Source organism: Toxotes jaculatrix, chromosome 13, assembly GCF_017976425.1.
Source record: "Toxotes jaculatrix isolate fToxJac2 chromosome 13, fToxJac2.pri, whole genome shotgun sequence".
NCBI lineage: Eukaryota > Metazoa > Chordata > Actinopteri > Toxotidae > Toxotes > Toxotes jaculatrix.
In genome coordinates this window covers 24,164,908-24,184,803 of record NC_054406.1, presented here as the reverse complement: position 1 = coordinate 24,184,803, position 19,896 = coordinate 24,164,908, and positions in this window count along the sequence as shown.

Sequence of the window (19,896 nt, the reverse complement as noted above, 5' to 3'; positions counted from 1 at the left end):
GATGCTAGCCTGATGCTGTGCTTCCATCAATGAAGCTAAAGTAGTGAGAGGTTCACAGTCCTCTGCTACCAGTGAGGGACCTATACATGTTTCAGTAGCCGCTCGCTTAGCCACCTCATCGTCTTCACTGTTCCCCTTAGCTATGAAGGACTCATTTTTCTGATGTGCTGGACATTTAATGATAGCTAAGGCGGATGGAAGGTGAATAGCATCTAATAGTTCTGAGGTAGCGGCACCATGAGTGACTGGCATATCATCTGCTCTGTTGAAGCCTCTCTGTTGCCAAATTTTGCCATTGATGTGAAATACACCATATGCATGTGCTGAATCAGTATAAACATTCAGACGCTTGCCTTCAGCTAATTGGCAGGCTGTTGTCAATGCTTTGATTTCTGCCAATTGTGCAGAACAAGGCTGAGGCAGTTTCATTGCTTGTACCTCTGTAAATGTGTCATCAGAATTCATTTGTATCACAGCATATCCTGCATGATTTCCTGTAGCATCTCTGAAACATGAACCATCAACAAAATAAGTTAAAGCTGCTGGTATTGCTTGATTATGTATATCTTCTCTTGGTTTCATGAAAGCCTTTGTTTGTTGGACACAGTCATGAGGAGTGCCCTCTTCAGGTAATACCATGCGTGTTGCTGCATTAACTGTGTTGCAATGTTGGATAGTTAGTTCTGGCGCAGAGAGAATTACCTCATAGCCAGTTTTTCTTGCTTGTGTTAAAACAAAACCGGGACTTGTCAGTAATGCATGTAATTGATGGGATGTGTATGAAGTACCTGGATGTCCCATGGTAATAGAAGATGCTTTTTGAAATGCAAAGACTGCTGCAGCTAGCACCCTGCTCCTTGGTAGCAGGGTGATAACCCTACTTCAGTATTGTCCAATTTGGTGCTATAATATGCTGATGGTTGCTTACCAACTGGAGTGTCTTGCATCAATATTGCACATGCATAGCCCGATCTTTCTGCAACATACAGATAAAATGCTTTACTATAATCAGGGTTTCCTAGTGCAGAAGCAGTCTGCAGATCATGTTTGAGTGCTTGAAAATTTTGTTCAGCAACATCAGTCCACTGCAGTGTGGCTGAGCTGTCTGTTTGTCCTATAGCACGAATCAGTGATCTCAGAGGTGCAGCTTTGATAGCATAATCACAAATCCAAGCTCTACTGTATCCAGCCATGCCCAGAAAAATCAGCATTTGTCCTACTGTTTGTGGTTTTGGTCTGTTGGTGATTGCTTCTATGTTAGAGGAGGCAATTTTTCTGTGATTACCACTAAGCTTTCTTCCTAAATATTCTACCTCTTCTTGGCAGAATTGGAGTTTATCTTACATTTACTTTTTTTTTTATCTCACATTTAGCTAACTTTGTGTCCCCCCCTTAGCCAATGCTGTTAGCACAGTGATAGAATCTTTTCCACACTGAGCTTTAGTAGGGCTGACGAGCAAAATGTCATCCATATATTGGATTATAGTGCTCTGGACATTGAGATGATGCAAATCTTCAGCTAGAACCCTGTTAAATATTGTTGGGCTCTCCACATCCTTGTGGCAAACGTGTGTAAGTATACTGTTGGTTTTGAAATGTGAATGCAAATAAGTGTTGTGAATCAGGATGTAAAGGTACACTGAAAATGCTGAGCATAGATCTATAACAGCATACCATCGGGTGTCTGGTGGGATATTTGATAGAAATGTGTGTGAATCTGGCACAATGGGGGTTTCTGCATCAACTATGGAGTTGACAATGTGCAGGTCATGCACTAAACCATAATCAGTAGAATGTGGCTTTCGGATTGGATAAATTGGAGTGTTGCAGGGGCTTTTGGTTTTAATTAACCCCCCTGCAGCTAACAAGCCCTCAGTTGTAGGTTTGATGCCTTCTACAGCCTGTTGTTTTAGTGGATATTGCTTTTTGTAGGGCAATGTAATGTTAGGTTTGAGTTTAATTCGGACCGGCTGTGCAGATTTCACTAACCCTACATCTGTCTTGTGTTGTGACCATAATTGTGTAGGTATCTGTTTAAGTAGTTCATGTTTTACTGTGAGTGGTAATTGTTTAGGAGTTTCTCTAACAGTTAAAACTTTTTCTGCCTGTCCCTCATCATGTGTGCTAAATTATATTCTACTGTATTGTTTGTCTGCAGATACATGCAGGTTTTTATTCAGAAATCGTTTCCAGTGAGGAACTTGCAACGCAGATTTCACCACTGGTCCTAAGTCATGAGATTCATAGGTTTTTGCATAGTCCACATGTTCCTGTTGTGCATCATACTGAAGAGTACAATGCAGGGGAAGTCGTGGTTCATTTGCTTCATTGAATTGGCTCTGTGCCCATATTTTCCACTGGGGGACCATTCATGCTCCAAGTTTGACTTTTGCATTAATTGTATCCAATATACAGCTGCTTTTTTCTGCTGTCATGGAATTTTGGACTACAGAGGATGGCATCATGATGGCTGGGGAGGTGTAGGAGTCTGGGGGCAGATCAAACCAAACTCCATCTGGTGTACACATGACATTAGCTCTTAGAGAGGACAAAATGTCTCTCCCTAGTAGACTGATTGGCGTTTGATCAGAACAGAGAAGTGGTGTGGAGTACTTTGTGATGTAGGCGCATTTCGCACATTTTGAATTGTTGAGCTGCCTCTTATTTTTTCAGCTGCAGCACGATATTTTTCCATTTTTTGTTTTTCTTCAAGCTCAATTCATTCCAGCATGTACTACAGCTCTTTTTCTTTCCCTCTCTTGCTGACCTTTTTCCTCAATCTCTGTGTATTCCTTTCTATCAGTTTGTGCTCCAGGGGTCTGGCTCCTAATCCATTGCCTCATATTAAGGAATCTCTGATCCTTCATATTTACCCTGCTTCTTTCACTCCTCACACTACTGGGGACAATACATACACTATTTCTCCCTCTTCTTCTGGCAGTGTTTCCATCTTTACCTGTAAATTTTCCTGATAGCGCTCCTTTAATCTCTCCCTGAAGCTGATCTTTTACCTGCACTAGAGGATATAGCCCTGACAGTGGCGTTGCTGTATTAGATGCATATGGGGGAGGCTTATCATGCCACTGTGGGGCTGAAGGCCGTTTCTGTTGTTTCTTTTCTGTTTCTGCCTGTGTGTGTCTCTCTGCTGTTTTCACTTTTATTGGTGCCTGCTTCTCCTCCACTATTGACAATTGTGTTACATTTAGCACTTGTCTTCGCTCTTTCTGCCTAAACCATCTCAATACCTCTCTCTTCCTTGCTCTTTTGCCTAATCTGCTGTTGATAGTCTCTCTAGCTTTATGATGTTTGATGCTAGCTTCCACCTCATCACAACAGGCCTCCATGAAGATTCCATCCTTAGGCCATTGTAGCCGTCCAGTGGTTCTTTTGTGTCACTTCTTCATCTAGTCTGCTTTTCATGGTCTGGCTGCTGTCTTATCACCAACTCCAGCGTCGATGCACCAATTCCTTTTATCACCTTTGTCCCCATGTATGCTTGTCTGGCTTCACTGGGTGTGGGTCTAGAAACTTCTTTGGTTTTTATTAATACAATAATTTTATCTGCACTAAGGCAGGGTTTTAATTTTCTGTTTTGTCTGTAATCAAACCTCAGGTCCTCCTCTCCATCTTCACCTGGCACTTTGACCAGCCAGCCAAATTTTCCTGTTTCCCACTGCAGTCTCCTGGGCACCACTGAAACAGAAAGTCTTGGATTCTCCGATCCTGTGTTTAACCCCACTAGGGATGTGTTTTCAGGAATTCTCATGAGCGGTTTTAAAGGCACAGTTACTATTGCACTAGGAGCATCACAGAGTTGTTTGAATAGAGGAGCCAATAAGACCGGGGTCCACAGCCTGTGCAGTATGAGTCCAGTCTAGAGCTGGAAATTCTCTTCGATCACTCTCCATTCAACTCCACTAAAGAACAATAAGAAAGCCACTAATGCTGTTATTTCACAAATTATATGTCCAATGGGAAACTGTTCACTCCGATTGTCAACACTATTTACACAATTTATATTATTTACACTATCACCTCTCTACAGCACGTCTCAAACACACTCACAATTATAATAAACACAAATTACACACATATACTTTATATACAACTGCTGCAGACAACTGGACACATACAACAATTATCTGTGCAGTCTCATATGTACACTCTAAACAGCTGGCCAGTATTGCCCTCAGCAAAATTCGTCAGCCTTGACGTTACTTGCAAGTGATCACCAACCCAAGATAACCCTTCCTGTTTTCTCACTAAAACAGGGCACAGCAGAACAATACTCTTTTACCTGTGCAAACCTCTCATCCTGTATTTTAGGATATTTGAGAGCCATATCTGTAAAAGGTATGTTTTCTCAAAACATTTCTACCTGTACAGACCTCTCAACACCAAAAGTGGTATCTGCAGAGGATCCTTCAAAACACCCCTGTACTGCTCAGACTTCATGAGACATTACTCAGAATTTACTCTCCCCTGTGCTGCTTACCAAATCATTCCCCCTGCAAACACCAAGCACGCAGTTAACCAAACTACAACAGCAACATTAAGCAACAATTCCTCCATTCACACGCAGTTACTCATTCACACTCATCTGCACCGCAGAGGATTTATTAGATGCTAGACTCACACTTAAACAAACAACATGCAACTGAATTCAACCTGTCCGGTCTCCTGTGCACTGTTATCTTACTTCATTATGTACGTTAATAAGCTTTTAGTGTCAAATTTTATTCAGACCAACAAGCAGATTTACTAGGTTCCTAAATAATGAAGTTTGTGCCTATGATTGGGTTTATGCCAGGTTCTTTAGGGGTGAGTCATAAAGATCTGTACCTCATCCTGGCGAGATTCCAGCACTGCATCCAGACATAAATCATGCAGATAAAAGGCTCTGCTTACCTTAGTTTTGGTGCGCTTGTGGTCTGAATGGCAGATGCCGATCTGCGTCCCGGTCTAGGTCAGGTCCTGTTGACAGGTGTCCCTCCTGGCTGGCTCGCCAATTTTGATGTAGACCCAGCTGTGGGCCAGTTGAAGCTGAGTCAAAGTCCGGCTGAGTCCCCTCACCGTACTCTTTTACTCTATTGGTTCCCTTCTCCAAAAAAATATCGAAGAGTTCAACTTTTTTCTTCAAAGGAAAAAACACAGAGTCAAAGTCAAGTGCTGGAGAGCAGAGAAGTTGAGTCCATAGAGCTTTATTCTCCAATACAGAATTCAAAAGCGCTTTCTCTGCAGAAAAAAACTGAAACATATCCTCTGTACATCATTTTTTATATTGTAGGTTGTGCCCAGGTTTCAGGACATGTCTGGGTGTAACTGGGCATGTCCCTTTCTCATCTCCCTTTGTCTGGTTGGTGTGTTTTTTGCTTACGTCAAAACTTGTGTCCAACCTATCCCTCTCCCCGCTCCCAGCTGGCCCGATCTGCACTGATGTCTCCCCCCATCTCATGCCAACCACCATCCACTCCTATTACCTACACTCTGTTTGTAATGGAATCTGGGGTGTTGTTGACTAATTTTCATTAAAAACTTTCCAGACTATTCTTTTCTAATGTTACATACACATTTCTTTTTCTAGTGTTACATTCACTGACAGTATTACATACACTGACATCGTTCTCCACACATCTACTCATAACAGTGCCATCGGTGCGCCAGAGCTATGTGGTGTGTGTGTGTGGGAGACAGAGCGGAGATGTGTGTGGGAGACAGAGCAGAGGTATGTGTGTGTGGGAGACAGAGCGGAGATGTGTGTGGGAGACAGAGTAGAGGTATGTGTGTGTGGGAGACAGAGCGGGGGACAGCAGACAGAGGATCAGGTGTAGGATAAGCAGAACACAAATGGATTTGCACACATTGAAGAATACATTATATACAGTGCACAAATCTGACACCACAACAAAATGGTGTAAGTCATAGTTCAGATGATCACAAAAGTATTTGCTATGACAATTTGTGGAGAGTACACACTTGTGGTGTCAGGTTTCGTGCAATATGTTAAGAATCCATGCTTCACCCCTCCTCACCCTTCTATGCTTCACCCATCTGTGTGTACTTCAGTGAGGGAAATTGCATTGGTGGTTGCTCTTGCAGCACTTGTTGCTGCCTTGTGTGCCTCTGCCTGCTATTGCTGCATTGCAAGGGATAATCACTCATGCTTTGCATGCATGTGTTGGGTTCTTTAGAGGCACTGGAAAGTTTTTTTTTAAAAACCCAATCAAAAGAAGCCCAGATTCCATTAAAAAACAAAGTGTGTTTAGAGAGTGGTTATTAGGAGGGTGTTGTGGTGCACGTGAGATGAGAAAAAACTCCATTAGAGATCAGGCCTGCAAAATACCAGGGAAAAAAAAAGATAGACGCACACCAATCAAATGGAGGGAATTAGAAAGGGATATACCCAGTTACGCCCAGACCTGTCCTTGAACCTGGTCAACAGTCTGCCACTGGTCATGTGTAAAGGCCACGTGCTGTACTTTTTTGATATGCAGGGCTATGGGAAGGGCTAAATTTTAGATATGAGTAGAATCATCCCAAAAATAACCAATGAAAGGGAAAAAGGGATGTGGTCAGACATGTCCCTTGGTCTATAACGCACCTACAATTATATAATTATATAATATAAAAAATGATGCACAGATGGTAAAGATCAGTCGTTTTCTGCAGGGCGGCTCAAGCTTTTGAATTCTGTATTGAAGAATAAAGCTCTATGGATTCAACTTCCCTGGTCTCCAGTGCTTAAGATGTGCCTCTTTGTGTTTTCTTTTAAAAAGAAGAGTTGAACACTCTTCTTTTTAAAAGAAGAAAAAGACTTAGAGAATTAAGAGTAAAAGAGTACGGTGTGGGGACTCAGCCGGACTTGGACTCAGTTTAGACTGGCCCTCAGCTGGGTCTACAGCCTGGTCTGAAAAATCCACACCACGCTCTTGAATGAAAGTAAATAATGTATACTAAGGTATACATTTTCTCTCTCTCTCTCTCTTTGACAGAGAGAACGAGAGAGAGAGAGAGACTGAGAGAGAGCAAGAAACAGATATAAAGAGACAGAGAGGATTGCTTTGGATTATGAAGGTTGGAGAGTGAGTGTAAGGTGGGGAAACCTACAGAAAAAAACACAGGTTACGATGCATGTAGACAGACAGATAGACAGATAGATAGATAGCAAAAATGTTCACACCGCCACATGCTTACCTGAAAGTTAATTTGCAAGTTGCAATACATACATTTAACACAACAGTCACATTATGACATTTGTACACAGTACACGTGGAAACGTGCTGGAATTTTTTCATGGACACCAGAAGATAGCTCTGATTGAAGGACTGATCAGTGACATCTCAGCCCGATCTGAGGAGGAACGGACACAGAATGATAACATCAGTCCGAACACCTGTTGAGAACAGTGAAGGGGCTGTCAGTTTTAGGAGATGACGAAGCTACTCCATGCATCTGCAGGGGATGACGAGCATCCATAGACCTGTTCTTGTAACAATCAACCAAACCAGTCATCCACACATCTGATGTTGTGACATCTCCAGATGCTGCCTTTTGCCTTAGGACAGTAATAGGTAAACTCATCTTAACAATATTATCTCCAGTTGGAACAAAAACTATAAAAAATAAAAGCCTCATTTGCCTCTCAGATTTAGATATGTGCAAGATTATATATACAACCCATGCATATGCATCTACAACATATTATCTAAATTGGCATTCCAACACTTAAGGAGTGATTTGTTATATTGGTTTATCCAAACTGCATTGATGTCACATTTTAATATCACCTTCGTCTTTTTAGCAAGACGCTGATATTGTGGTGACGGGGTTTCGAGTTGTGTGTTAGGAACTTGTTTATGTTTTACCTATGTTTCATTTATCTGTGTGCTCTATAATATGGGAAGTTATGGGGATTTTTGCTGTTGTCTGCCTGAGTAACACCAGCTGTTCTATGTGCCACTCTAGCAACACAGCTGCCACTCTGCTTATTACTGCTGAACTTCAAGGACGTGAAACTGAGAAAGAGATTAGCTTGGAAAGATAAAAAATTAATTCTAAAACTCCCCGACACTAAACGGCAACTGGCCAAAATGAGATTAACAGGTGGTGCCTATGAGGAGGAGACACCATTATAAGAGTCGATGAGATAGTTGTTGACACCAATAAAAACTTGTTGACCCTAACCCAGAAAATGGGATGAGACATGCCCAAACGTGTTAAAACACGCCCAGACATGCCCTATGGAAAAGGTGCAGCCCACCATATAAAATATGATGTACATTTGCTAAAATTCAGTTGTTCCTGCAGGACTGCTCATGCCTTTGAACTCTGTCTTGGAGGAATAAAGCATCCTGGACTCAACTTCTCTGATCTCCTGAATTTGATTGACTCTGTGCATTTTCTCTGACCAAGATCTGAAAACTTAGAATTTTTACTGAAGACTAAAATACTGCAAGAAGAAGGTGTGGGGCCTCAGCTGGACCCGAACTCTGCTTCAACTGGCCCTTGACGGGGTTCTCCCATCCAGCCTGAAAAATCCACATCAATATGCTTCCTCAAAAATTTCTTGTGTGATGTGTAATGTAAAGTAAATGCGCAAAATTATCATAAGTTGCGTCCTCCATAGCTTTTTTTAAAGGCTGTTAGCAGAGTGTGTGCATCCTCTTTTTTCCATGAGTTTTGGCTGGCTAAGTGGCAAACATGTACAGTTTCACTTTTTCTTAGTAGGGTTAACTTTACAAGTGCATGACTCATTATTAACTTCAAGTGCTGGTGGACGACATATAAACGTGCATGAAGAATCCTGCTATTAAAGTATCTTGATCGAGTTATATGATCTTGGGGACTAGTATGAAATGTATTACTTCCATTGGGAAATAAAACAGGGAAGCATTTAGCTTCATTATCATGGTCGGATAACATTCTAACAGGATTATTCCCTTCTGCAGGAGCCACATTCAGTACAGAATCATAATACTGGTCCAAAGCTTCCTGTCCAGTATCAACAGGCATAAGACATGTGTCCTGAAACATGCAATGTTGCTGACAATCATGTAATAATTCATCTTCAACAACATGTTCCACTTCAGGAGAATCAACATTCAACATTTGTTGGAGAACAAAACTGGTTCACCCAGTCCTCATTAAACATCACTTCTTTGTTCACATGGTTTTGTTGTTTTAAACACATCAATGTGTTTCTAATTTGTGAGGTGTTAATGAATTGATATTCATAATGCCCTTTATATGTAAGCTTAGGTTTTAACGTCACTGGCAATAAAGACCCCTCCATATTGGATCAAGGCAACAGGTTATTTGTTTGCACTGTGTTTGCAGGAACACACGTTACAACACGTACATGCTCTGTATGCAGGTTGGAAATGGAAAGCTATATATTTGTAGTAAAATTGGTAAGAATGACACATTTCTTACTTGCTAAGAAAAGCGTGTTTTGTTTCCACACATATCACTCTCACAATATAATAAAATACAAACTTTAAACATGATGCAACTTTTTATACTAACATGAATCAACTCTCTTTACCTAAATTCCCTGCCTTACAACAACATTGCTGACATCTTGGATCATGTCCCTGAGTTAAACAGAATCAGATGCATATCACCTCTTGAACAACTCTCAGTACATCCACACAAAGCAACCATCTGGATTACTTTCATTTCCATTTGTATAACTTTGCCCATCCCTGACAAACAGCTGCTGACATCACTGAGCTGCCTCAATTCACATTTATATCACCTCTTGATCAAATGACAATACACACACACACACATAAGACACTGTCAGCACAGCTTACATTTCCATTTGTTTGCCTTTCACCATCACTCTCAAATAGCTCATGTAAAACACAAAAGACCACTACAGCCACACATCAAACCTCACTCTTTATACTAATTAATTTTTTTCATACATTCATAACCACAGAAAAGGAGCTCTTACACGTTTCATATTATTTTTTTATTTACTCTGACAGTGATCTTATTAAAACATTCTAATGCCAGGCTGGAGTGTTTGTGTGTGTGTGTGTGTGTGTGTGTTCTTTTCTTTCCTGGTTTTTCTCTCCTCCCCTGTTTGCTCTCTAAGTGCTGCCTTAGTGATTAGTGTTCACCTGTGACTGGCTGCCTTCATCCAGGACCCTAGAATAAAAGGACCAGGCTCGCAGAGTATCGCTCTCTCTTTCTTTTCTCCTTGCTGCCTGCATGCCACAGCAGAAAGCTTTGATTTAATGTTTGTTAAAAAGAGGTATGTGGAGGGAGGTTGAGAACAATAGGTGAGTTGGGGTACCCTATACACTGTTTCACACATCTAGTTTCCTTTGTTAGACACACCAGGTTAGTGGTTGGTGCCACCCCCTGTATTGGTTTTGGTTAAATCACCTTTTATTTAGAGAAGCTAATTTGCCCTTTTGTTTGATTTGGTTGTCAGAGGTAGGGAGCAGTCAGGCCTGTTTTGTTTTATTGGTTTCATTTATTTGGCACAACCTCCTTTTATCATTCTCCCCCACATTGTTGTAACCCTCTGTGATGTGAGAGCAACTAGGATTAAATCATTTTGTATTGTCCACTGCTCTGACTCTCTCTGTTTTCTTTGTTGAACGGTGGCTATCCTATTTCCCCTAGGGGATGTAACACCTTAAAAACCAACTATATTTCAGTAATTGAGAATATGAGCACAAACTGCCCTGTGAATCAGAAGGGGCAATAGCTCAACAGGTTGCAAGAATGACTGGAACTTCAAAGACTGTGAGTTCAAAGCCAGGTGGTGATGCCATATGTTCTTTATGACCATGCACTCCATGTTATCATACATTATTACTTTTTATTCTAGTTATCACTAGTTATTCCAAACATACTAATTTTATGCTTTATGTACTATATGAACACTTGGTCTGTTTTTTTCTCTGTCTACAACCAAACATATGACTTTTATTGATGCATACTCTGTAATACAAGTTGCCATAATCATCCCCTTAACATTAATGGGAAACAACATATTTCTTTCATAAACCACATATGGTGAAACTCACTCATACTCTCACATACCAAATACTGCCTGACTTAACTTTAACATGTGACATGTTTAATATGTGATTAAAAGAGCGCCTGCTCTGTCTACAAACATGTGGACACACTCCTAACGCAACTCAGTCAACCTATTGTCTATGCAGTTTGAATACTTGCCAGACAAAATACACATCTCTACATGTAAATTCACTCACACAAAACACTTCACCTTTACACAAGATAACCACCTACCTGTAACTTTCACTTATTCAAATACATTCTCAACAGACCCTGACCTGACCCATTTCCTCTCACATTCTCTCCTCTGACCAAACTCTGCATTTTCACACACTAAAAACAAACACCATGAAGGGGAGGAGCCACTCCATGTTTAAAATCCCCTCGACCAAAAACTGCCACTTAGAAAACTTCTGCCTACAGTCAGGTTCCTACACATCAAGTGGACTTCATTGCTTACTCTTGGAAAAACAGTAAGTACATTTTTAACACTAAATAATTTACTGCATGCACACATGCTAAACCTTACTTTATCTATACTGCATTGTTTATAAGTTTTCCATGTTCTTCACAGAAATGGCATTTTCTTCACCCTCAAAATTGCCATCAATGAACCACCCACATGTACAGGAAATCCGACAGGCTCTGCAGCTACTATATGTAAGTGCTTTCCTGTTTCTGCAGACTGATATACTAGAACTATGACCCTTTCCTTGACACTTCTTCTAACTAATATTTCTTTGCTTCCAGGACGCTGCATGTGACCCCCAGGTCTTTCAGCTTGAACTACAGAACAACATATACCAAACCTCAACTGATGTCATGAACAGCACAATCAGGCAGGCACAACTATTCACAGCACTAAAACAAAAGCTAGAATTCCAACTAAAACAACTTGAAAAGACAAAAGAACAACTGAAGCGTTATCAGGAAGCCCTGCACTCCCTTATTCCACCAGGTACTGAAAACTCACAGATAAGAATCTCTACATTTATAAACCAATACAAAACTGTTTCACGTGTCCTGCTTTGAATTTTCTCAAACTAATTATCTTTTCTATTCCTTTAGAAATGGAAGAAGACACATCAATGGACACGCCACATGCTGGAGAAAATGCCACTCTTCCACTGCAACAACCCACAGAAGGTAGAGTGGACTTGTGCTTTCTCCATTAAGATTAACATTAACATAAACAAAAAACTGTCACTCCAAACTCATGACCAACATCTCATCTGTCTAATTTTCCTTATAACCCACATCCTGAAATACACACACACTCATTCTGTCCACTTTGCAAAAAATGCAATCATATTTTTTTTTAATCTAATTCTTTAGAAACTGTTGACAAGAAAGTTGTGGACACAGACCATCCAGGCTATGGTGTCAAGGATCCTGAATAGTAGCATGCAACTGATCAGGCAACACAAGGTAAAAGCACTACAACATATGTAGCAATAACTTAACATGACCAAACAAGATATTTAACTATATCAAAACACTAATCATACCTCTCCATTTTTTTTTATCAGACATTGGACAAAAGACCACTCCTCCAAAGAGAAAAAGATGCCAGCTGCAAGAAAAATAGAGGCTGGACCAACAAAACAAAGCCTTTCATTACAGTGGCTGTGTAATATTTACATATAAAAAATGTGCATGCTTGAGTGTGTTTAGACTTGTTTGGTTTTTATTGTTGTGTGAAAACAATGTGAGGGTCTAATCCTGCAAAGGGAAACTCAGACCGGGTGTTGTGAATCAAGTCTTTTAATGTCATGCAGCATGGAGACAAGACATACAGTTCACAGTGTGTTCTGCAGTGTTGTCTGAAGAGTGTTGTCTAGTATGACTCTTTATACCTGTAGTCAGTATGCCATAAATACCTTTCCCAGCATGAGAGACAATAAAGGATGTCTTCTGGTCACACCAAACGTAAACAATCAGGACAACCAAATGGGGTTCACTCCCAGGCCATCTAAGATGTTTCCAGATCAGCAGCTTTAGATAAACAGTTCACTCTAGGAAGCATCTGTTTTTACACCTACTATAAGCACTCAGGACAATTAACCGGAGTTCACTCCCAGGTTAGTTAAGGTCTTTCCAGATCAACATTTACAGATGTTATTAGGGGACGTCTGTTTTAAAATGACCACAAGGTATAATCCTTATTTCCTTACAACAACTCTGGGGAGAGTTTTACAACCTGAAAGAATGTGGGCAGACTTGTACAAAGGATGGGTTTTAGGTACAGCTTAGTACTAAATGAACAATCCTAGACTTCACTTTCACTAAGGACAGATACATTGAAAAAATGTTTCCACAGTTGACAGAACCACTGTAAAAGAAAGGCGTTTGTATAGATGTTCATATTTATTTTCTAATAAAAACAGTTTGTCACAAACTCAACCGTGCTTTTTGCAAATCATACAAAAAATTCACTGAGATCCATTACAGTAAAACTGATACTTGTTAATTGTGTATCAATAACTGATTGCTTTCATCTTCCACATTAATCATTCCTATTTTTTTTTTTACTTTAACCGACAGCAAACAGCAAATGACGTTAATTTAATGGCTCTCAACTCTAACAAAAGAAAACTAAATATAATCTAAGCACTAATAAATCAAACTCTCATATCAGGGTGAATATAATGGTTTAATACAACCTGACTTTCAACAGCTAAGTGTCTGCTCCTCAGTCTACAGGCCAGGAACAAACTCTCCATCAGACAACATCCAATGGAACTGATTTGATTGCTGCTGAATAGAAAGGACACGGGATGTGATTTTATCAGTGATATGATTGTCAGTTGTTAATGTGAATCACAGTATGTTGCCTCTTAAATACAGTCACAGCAGTGTTTGTCCTTCACAGCTGTGCAGAGGCTGAACTGGGCTGTGTCTCTTTTGTCAGAGTGAGGTGTAAAGGTGCTCTCATGAGTGTTTGTCTGCTGACTGCTGGTAGAAATGAGTGTAAAGTGTCTTTCTGTCTCCTGTCAGTCCATAATAAGTCCTCCTTCAAGGACTCCAGGACTGGTTTCAGAGTGTTCTTCATCTCTCTCAGATGAGTGTGTGTGTGTGTTTGTGTGTGTGTCCTTTGATGCCTTTGATGTTTCCATCTCTGCTCATGTTGATGACGTGGAGTGTCCTGAATTGATGTAGTGTCAGTTAAACCTTGCTGAAAATTATTGGTACATGTGCTGAGTTTGACATTGAGGAAACTTGATTTAACTTCAGCCCTGGTGGTACAACACTCTGCATTTTCAGCATATGAGGTAACTCCTAATAATAATAAGCAATATCTATCTATCTATGTATATGTGTCTGTGTGTGTGTGTGTGTGTGTGTGTGTGTGTTTGTCCTTTGATGCCTTTGATGTATCAACATTCTACAGTCTGATGTCACAGGCTGCAGTAAGTGGACACACAGCCAGAGACAAGTTCAGAAGTCAAACAGGAGCAGAAACAGTTGGACTGGACAGGACTTGCTCATGATTTAGGAAGAAAGAAGCACTCAGATATTTCTGCACAATTATTGACAAGGAAGGGAGGAGCTACTGCTGTTACAAGGACAAGAGGAAACTACAGGAAAGTCCAGATCACCTCCAAGGTTTTCAGTAAGTCAGTACATGTTAGTAGTTGATGTCAGTGTCTAGTTTAGAAGTTCATTTTTTGAAATGTTTTGTCCAAATGATATGTTTGTGAAATTGGGACGACAAGTAATCATACCCATAAGCCCAGTGGTTTGTGTGCTTATGGTGTGATGTAAATGATGGAGCATAAAATCCACAGTCCCTGTCCTGTGGAAAAGTTGACTTCCAGAGTTGAAAAGAAGCAAACATGAGGCTTCAACAGTCTGAGTAGATCAAGTTTCTATCTTCCAGGTATTTTTAGTCCAAAATTCCCCTCTTTGTGTTTCTACACCTAATGTTTCCTTGCAAAGCTGTGGTGGAGAGATGGAAACACAGAGAGGAAATTCTGCACTAAAAGACAAACATTTGAAGATACCCACTTGATGTTGTTTAACAATGCTGATGAATTTTGGAATTACTATTTGCACAGAAACAGGACTTTGGATTTTGTGGCCTATCATTTCCACAGAAATTGTTTAAAGAAGGGATCTCCTGGCAGCCAGTATGGACAGCAGGAAGAATTAGATCAAACACCAGAGCTTTGAATGTGGAAATGGGAATGTGAGTATATCTTTAAGTGATTTGGGTTTTTTATGTCTTTATTATGGACAGTAGAGAGATGACAGGAAATCAGGTGGAGGCAGAGGCATCAATGTTTCCAGTGGAAACTGAATTAGGGATGTTGTGGTAGATGTTCAGAAGCTTAAGGTTGTTACAGAGGTGCCCTGAAAAGTAGCATATTATGGAGTTTTTCCATTAGCACATTAGCTGTGATGGCATGCATTTCCATTACAGCCTCACAGGAGTTAGCAGGGTAGCTGTGCCAAATTGCACTGTGTTGGTCCTGCTTGGTAGCAGAGCTGACCATTGCCAACCTATGACATTCTCCTGCCTTTAGCTGTGTCTGCAGTCGCTACACTCCTGTGTGTCTATGCTGTAGACTAGAGAGAAAGCTCTTTTCTTAATTCTCTCTGTTTTCAGCTCCCAACACTTTTGCAGCTTCTACCTGAACCTCTGTGATCTGGGGTTTACTTTCACTCCTCTGTTCCAGTTTGGACTTTCAGATATCAGCCTTATTTCACTGTTTACTGATCATTTTCAGCCACATCACAGCTGTTATGTTACTACTAATGCAAAGAAATATTTTTGCTGTTTCTTTTAAACTATGAAAAGGTTGTAAGAAAATTAAATGTGTGAGTTAGCATCACTTTATTAGTGGTTCAGATGAACAAATCAGTTTGCTGTGCAGTAAAGTGGAAGAAACACTTGCAGCGTTCCAGCACAGCTTTAGTGACAGTGGCTGTTCACAGCATGGCTTAATGTGAGTACACCTCCACAATGGAAAATGCTATTTGTTAGAACGAGGAGTATATTGACTTTAGATGTCACATTTCCAGGCCACTCACCTTCCCAGTTCAGTATAAGGAAGCTGGTATATTTGTTTGGAAAGCTTGCACTGTGGTTTTGGAAGCCACGCCTCCTTGTCTCTTGTGGCCCCAGTCAAGTTCTCTACATCCTAAACAATATTTTCCCTTTTGAAACCAAAATTAAAGTTTTGCGTTCATGGTGATATATACATTGACAATTGGACGTTATTACCAATCATTGTAACTTATTTGGAACCTTTCCTGTACATACATGGGGTCATTGGTAAATCTTTGGGCCCGCTGCTTTCCGTAGGTGTGTTTTCTGCAGAGCAGCCTGCACCTCCACTGATGTCACAGAGAGCAGTGTGTCCTGTGTCCCCTCTGTGGCCACAGCTCCTCTCGGTTGGTCGGTGTTGGCACCGTCAAAGCGATCATAAAACTCGTTGAGCTCATCAGGGATTGTGTTGTAGTTGGGTGAAGTTTTCCTCTCCCTAATCTGTGATGTGCTGGAGTCCCTGCCACATGCGCCGTGGGTCTGAGGTGTTGTAGTAACTTCTTCATGATGACTCTTGAAAGTTTTTGAAGAGAGAGGAGAAAATTTCTTCTGTCATTTTTACCTTTTTTTTCTCATAAAACTCGTTTTAAAGATTTTCAGATCATTATTCTGTGACTGTGACAGGAGGAGTTCAGTGAATCGATGTGACTCGTCTGTGCTCTTTCACTGCTCATTTTAATGAAGTATATATTCCCTCTCTGTATTATGATATTGGATTGTAACTCAGCTTTACCACAACACTGTCATTGTACACCTGTATGTTTTGTTCACCGTGTTGATCCATCTGTCTTCCTGTATTCATTCTCTCACTCCCTCGCTCACTACAACCACATACACTAAATACACTAAACTGTAGTAAAGTGTGGAAAAGCAAATCCATGATGTGTGAAACATAATGTGGCTGGATGATGTTCAGAGGAAACAGATTTTCTGAATGAATGAGGTAATGAAGTTTATTAACAGCAGTGGAGGTGGGAGACTGGGGTTTGTATCCAGAGTCCACTCTGTGGTTAGGTTTGGTATTTACAGCTATTTAACAATACACACAAGCTAACTTGCATACGGCCTAATACAAATGTCCCACACACACATTTCATCAGAGAGACCAGCTCTCAGAAATAAGTCCAGCAGTGGAGACAGTCCAACAGGCTCCACATGTTTCTGTGCTGAGAGGAGACTGTACTGAAGCTGTCAGCTGTACCATCAGCCTCTGAGGCTGCTCTGCTCTCTGTGTCACACACTGCTACTGTACATGAAGACTGCTGTCAGCTCGGCTCAGCTCCACTCATCACTAACTTCATTTAGAGCAAACAGAGCTCTGCTGTAACAGGAAGCAGCAGAAAGTCAGAGGAGCGCAGACCTCTCTGTCATGTCAGGTGTTTTCAGGAAGGGACGTCACTTCACAGACCTTCACAACTCGAGTCAGCATCAGACGGACACACGCACAATAAACATCCACGGTAGCTGGAATTTCCCTCTCAGCTCCGGTGTTTCCTAGTGGAAAACGCCAGGACATGAAATGAAAAGAGTGAAACGATCCTTTGCCTTGAAATCCAAAGAGGAAAGCGACGGCGGGGATCCACACGGTGTGTATCCAGAAGTAAAGCATGGTGTCCTTTAATCAGCTGCAAAAGCTCCGCGCTCTTCCCGACGAAGCTCCGTGTCCAGCGGTTCATTTCCAGAAGAGAAAGCGCTGCAGATGAAGCCGAGCGGAGGAAGAAATCCCAGTGTGAACGCTGCTGATGAACACAAGAGCTGGAGACTCTGTCGCTGCTTCTTCTGCTGCTTTCACACCGACATTAGCGACCCCTACCGGAACTGTTATCCAGAGAGGAAGAGACTGTGTCTGTGTGAGTCCTCTGTCTCTGTGTCTCTGTGTGTGCTCAGTATGTTGCTACTAAAGCAGCGTTTCATGGTTCAGGACTGACAGCAGGACTAAAGTGGACAAGTCCAACTCATTTCATTCAGCACCACAACCATGATTTGTCACATGGAGTGAAGTGAAGCCAGTGAAGAGGAGGGGAATGGGAGGAGGAAGCAACACAAAGTGTTTGCTGGTCTCTGATGGGATCTTAGCCAGCAGTTTGTTTCTGTGTTATTCTGTCTCTGCATCGTTAAACATTCATACTCAGGTGGACAGTCACAGTGGACACTGTCTAATGTCCAGAGGAAAGAAAAAAGTTCTTTAATCATATATTAAAGCTGTGAGATGTTCACTGACACTGACCATGTGTAGTTTAAATACATGTGTGCAAGTTTATTTTCCTTCATACAGAAGATGAGCTGATTAATGCAGGAAACAACATGAGTCAGACTCAAGTATCTGCCTTTATAATTCTAAATGAGCTGAGAACAAAAGGTGAAGGCGACAGCTCATATGGAAAATTGACACATTAAGAAAAATATATATTATTTGTGTGAATAATATTAGTGCATATTTTCCACTTTTGATATATGATGGTATTATAAAAATATATGTGTCTTTTCAGTCTAAAATCCTTCTAGTGTATCTACAGGAGCTGATTAGTCCCATATATACAGTGGTGTTCCAGTATATGTCAGAGGTCAAAGTGAAGACAGTCTAGTTGGTCTCATTGGATAAAGCCAGTTATCTGTGTGCAAACAAGCGTGACAGCAGATTTATTCCACTTAGTTCTGTCAGAGCCACTGAAGCTGTTTCTTTACTTTCTATTCTTCCCTCGAGCTGCAGTGAGAACATCTACAGAAGAAACATTATTATTATTATTTACTGTCCAACACAGTAAAGTGTAAATGATGGACATTTACTCAACACAACTTTTTATTTCCACTGTCACAGGATAGAAAGAACAAAGAACTTCACTAAGAGCCTTGTTTCATAATTCATTTCCAGCCCACAGTGTTTCTGTCCTCCAGCAAACCTTTGGATGTCAGTGTGTCAAGCTAATGTTGGTGAATCTGAGGCTGTGTTGACTGAGAGAAGAAGCTGTGAGATCTTTTAGACCCTGAGGACTCACTCTGGACTGATTTGATAGATGCTCCACAAATAAAAGTGCTTTTCCACTCAGCAGCACCAAGAACAGCAGCAGCTGAACTGTACACAACTACTAACAGATAGATGGAGTGTGTGCAACATTCATGTTAATGTATCTGCTGAAATCCTGTTGGAAGTAGCATAAAGTGTCCTCCAGGCTGATGGCAGTAACCTGCTGCAATTAGCCAATAATGAGCCCATTAGCCTCTATAATGAAGTTCACACATATTATTATTTGCAACACAGGATGAAGACAATTAGTTTTAAAAAAATAATCATTTGAAGGTTTATGAGAGTTGCTACTTTGACTACTTGAAGCATTAACAAGCTCTCAGTCAGCACCATGGAAAGAGGCAGAGACGACTGCTGTTCTCTCTACAGTACAAAACAATTATCACTGTTTACACTTTATTTTTCCCATATGGTTCCATTTTTTCAGTGTAACTTCAAATTGATGAAATCACAGTTCCACTATCATCTCTCTATTATCTCTTATTTTCCTCCTACACTTTTTTTCCCGCAGATCCCAAGTCCAGTTTGTCCCAAGTCGGGACATAAAAGCAGTTAAAACACAGTCATGCAGAATGTAGATCATTTTCTCAAACAGCTGCACCAGCACTGAGTTAGTCACAATTATTTCTATAGACACTGTTATAGTTAAAGATAAAGCCCATAGTAGGGCTGGCTCATGCAACTGAACCATCCCTTAGTTATGCTGCTATAGGCCTAGGCTGCTGGGGGACTTCCCATGATCCTCTGCACACCTCTTCTCTCCTCAGACCCACTCTCACAT